Raw genomic sequence first — 4,643 nt, 5'->3', positions numbered from 1 at the left:
ATTGAAGAGACTGTCTTTTTCCCACCGGATGTTTTTTCCTGCTTTATCAAATATTAGTTGCCCAAAGACCTGAGGGTCCATTTCTGGGCTCTATTCTGTTCCATTGGTATTGAGGTACGAAGAGGGTAGCTGTAAACCGTGCACAGATATCGGAAGATAGACATATTGGATTTTAAACTAAAGACTATAGTTAGAGACACAGAAGGACACTATATTATTCTTAAAGGATGTATCCAAAAGGGGATATGACAATTATAAATATATATGCCCCCAACATGGGAGCAGCAAAATACAAAAGACAACTCTTAACCACAATAAAGAGACATATAGATAAAAATACACTAATAGTAGGAGACCTCAACACTCCATTATCAGCAATAGACAGATCACCTAAGCAAGAAATCAGCAAAGAAACAAGAGCTTTGAATGTCATACTCGATGAGATGGACCTCATAGATATATATAGAACACTACACCCCAAAACCAAAGAATACTCATTCTATTCTCATGCCCATGGAACATTCTCAAGAACAGACCATGTTCTGGGTCACAAAACAGGTGTCAACTGATACCAAAAGACTGAAATTATTCCCTGCATATTCTCAGACCACAACGCTCTGAAATTGGAACCCAACCACAAGGAAAAATTTGGAAGACACTCAAACACTTGGAGACTAAGAATCATCTAGCTCAGGAATGATGTGATAAACCAGAAAATCAAAAACCAATGTAAACAATTTATGGGGACCCACGAGAATGAAAACACACTGGTCCAAAACCTATGGGATATTGCAAAGGCAGTCCTAAGGGGAAATACATAGCCATCCAAGCCTTACTCAAAAGAATAGAAAAATCTAAAATGCAGTTTTTATATTCTCACCTCAAGAAGCTGGAACAGCAACAGAGGGAGAGGCCTAATCCACACACGAGGAAGCAGTTGACCAGGATTAGAGCAGAAATCAGTGAATTAGAAACCAGGTGTATGGTAGAGCAGACCACAGAACTAGAAGCTGGTTTTGTGAGAGAATCAATAAAATTGGCAGACTACTGGCAAGACTTATCCAAAAGAATAGAGAAAGCACCCAAATTAATGAAATTATGAATGAGAAAGTAGAGGTCACTACTAACACCAATGAAATTGGAAGGATTATTAGAAACTGTTATCAACAGCTTTATGCCAAAAGAATTAAGCAATCTGGAAGAGATGGAGTCCTTCCTGGAAATCTATTAACTACCAAGACTGAAACAGGAAGAAATTGATTTTTTTAAACTGGCCAATTAATTATGACGAGATTGAGTCAGTGATAAAAAACCTTCCAAATAACAAAACTCCAGGCCCGGATGGTTTTCCTGGGGAATTCTACCAAACATTCAAAGAAGAAATAATACCAATTATCCTAAAGCTATTTCAAAAAATAGAAACAGAAGGAAAGCTACCAAACTCATTCTATGAGGCCATTATTACCTTGATCCCCACACCAGGCAAAGATCCCATCAAAAAGGAGAATTACAGACCCATTTTGCTAATGAATATGGACACCAAAATCCTCAACAAGATCCTGGCTAATAGAATCCAACAGTACATTAAAAGGATTATCCATCATTACCAAGTGGGATTCATCCTGGGATGCAAGCGTCGTTCAACATTTGGAAATTGATCTGTGTGATACATCATATCAACAAGAAAAGACTCAGGAACCATATGATTCTCTCAGTAGATGCAGAAGAAGCATTTGGCAAAATACAGCATCCTTTCCTGATTAAAACCCTTCAGAGTGTAGGAATAGAGGGTACATTCCTCAATCTCATAAAAACCATCTATTAAAAGCCTACAGTAAATATCATGCTCAATGGGGAAAAGCTGGAAGCCTTTCCCTTAAGATCAGGAACACGACAAGGATGTCCACTCTCGCCATTATTATTCAACATAGTACTAGAAGTCCTTGCAAAAGCAATCAGACAACAAAAAGGGATAAAAGGTATCCAAATCGGCAAAGAAGAACTCAAAATGTCTCTCTTCGCAGATGCCATGATACTCTATATGGAAAACCCAAAAGACACCAACCCCAAACTACTAGAAGTTATAGAGCAATTCAGTAATGTGGTGGGATACAAAATCAATGCTCAGAAATCAGTTGCATTTGTATATACGAATAAAGAGACTGAAGAAAGAGAAATTAAGGAATCCATTCCATTTACAATAGCACCAAAAACCATAACTTACTTGGAATTAACTTAACAAGAGACATAAAGGATCTATATTCTAGAAACTATAAATCACTCTTGAAAGACATTGAGGAAGACACAAAAAGATGGAAAAATATTCCATGCTCAAGATCAGAAGAATTAACATAGTTAAAATGTCCATGTTACCCAGAGCAATCTACACTTTCAATGCTATCCCGATCAAAATACCAATGACATTTTTCAAGGAACTAGAACAAATAGTCCTTAAATTTGTATGGAACCAGAAAAGGCCCTGAATCACCAAGGAAATGTCAAGAGGAAAAACAAAGCGGGGGCATCACGTTGCCAGATTTTGAGCTGTACTACAAAGCTGTGATCACAAAGACAGCATGGTACTGGCAGAAAAACGGACACATAGACCAATGAAACAGAATAGAGAACCCAGAAATGGGCCCTTGGCTCTTTGGGCAACTAATCTTTGACAAAGCAAGAAAAAACATTCAGTGGATAAAAGACAGTCTCTTCAATAAATGGTGCTGGGAAAACTGGACAGCTACATGCAAAAGAATGAAACTTGACCACTCTCTCACACCATACACAATGATAAACTGAAAATGGATGAAAGACCTCAATGTGAAACAGGAATCCATCAAAATCCTAGAGGAGAACATAGGCAGCAACCTCTACAACATCGGCCACAGTAAACTTTTTCATGACACATCTCCAAAGGCAAGAGAAACAAAAGATGAAATGAACTTGTGGGCCTTCATCAAGAGAAAAAGCTTCTGCACAGCCAAGGAAACAGTCAAAAAAAATTAAGAGGCAGCCCACGGAATGGGAGAAGATTTTTGCAAATTACACTGCAGATAAAAGACTGGTATCCAAGATCTACAAAGAAATTCTCAAACTGAATACACGAGAAACAAATAAAGAAATCATAAAATGGGCAGAAGATATGAACAGACACTTTTCCAATGTTGACATACAAATGGCCAACAACACATGAAAAAATGTCCAAAATCATTAGCCATCAGGGAAATTCAAATCAAAACAACACTGAGATACCACCTTACGCCAGTTAGAATGACAAAAATTGACAAGGCAAGAAACATAATTGCTGGAGAGAATGTGGAGAAAGGGGATCCCTCCTACACTGTTGGTGGGAATGCAGGTTGGTGCAGCCACTCTGGAAAACAGTGTGGAGGTCCCTTAAAAAGTTAAAAATTGAGCTACCCTATGACCCAGCCATTGCACTACTGGGTATTTACCCCAAAGATACAGACGTAGTGAGAGAAGGGCCATATGCACCCCAACGTTCATAGCAGCATTATCCACAATAGCTAAAACGTGGAAGGAACCGAGATGCCCTTCAACAGATGACTGGATTAAGAAGTTGTGGTCCATATATACAATGGAATATTACTCAGCTATCAGAAAGAACGAGTTCTCAACATTTGCTACAACATGGACGGCACTGGAGGAGATAATGCTAAGTGAAATAAGTCAAGCAGAGAAAGACAACTATCATATGATTTCTCTCATCTATGGAACATAAGAACTAGATAGATCTGTAGGGAACGAAAGAGATAAAGAAAGTGGGGGTAATCAGAGGGGGGAATGAAGCATGAGAGACTATGGCCTCTGAGAAACAAACTCAGGTCTTCAGAGGGGAGGGGCGTGTTGGAATGGGATAGACTGGTGATGGGTAGTAAGGAGGGCACTTATTGCATGGTGCACTTGGTGTTATATGCAACTAATGAATCATCGAACTTTACATCAGAAACCAGGGATGTACTGTATAGTGACTAACATAATATAATAAAAAATATTTAAAAAATCATATCTCTCAATAATCACTCTCAATGTGAATGGCCGAATGCTCCCATAAATGCCACAGGGATGCAGATTGGATAGAAAGACATGACCCATCCATTTTCTGTCTACAAGAGACTCATCTTGAACCTAAAGATACAAACAGACTGAAAGTGAAGGGATGGAAAACCATTTTTCATGCCAATGGTTCTCAAAAGAAAGCTGGGGTAGCAATTCTCATATCAGACAGATGAGATTTTAAACTAAAGCCTGTAGTTAAAGATACAGAAGGACACTATATTATTCTTAAAGGATGTATCCAATAAGTGGATATGACAATTATAAATATCTATGTCCCCAACAGGGTAGCAACTAGATACACAACACAACTCTTAACCAGAATAAAGAGACATAAAGATAAAAATATGTTAATAGTAGGGAAGCTCAACACTCCACACTCAGCAATAGACAGATCACCTGAGCAGAAAATCAACAAAGAAACAAGAGCTTTGAATAACATTTAGGCCACATGGACCTCATAGATATATATACAACACTACACTCCAGAACAACAGAATACTCATTCTCTTCGAATGCACATGGAAGTTCTCCAGAATACACCGTATTCTGGGTCACAAAACAGG

The sequence above is a fragment of the Ursus maritimus genome, unplaced genomic scaffold (genome assembly GCF_017311325.1).
Source record: "Ursus maritimus isolate PB19 unplaced genomic scaffold, ASM1731132v1 scaffold_5, whole genome shotgun sequence".
NCBI lineage: Eukaryota > Metazoa > Chordata > Mammalia > Carnivora > Ursidae > Ursus > Ursus maritimus.
The sequence above is the reverse complement of the archived record's forward strand: the minus strand, read 5'-3'. Positions refer to the sequence as shown.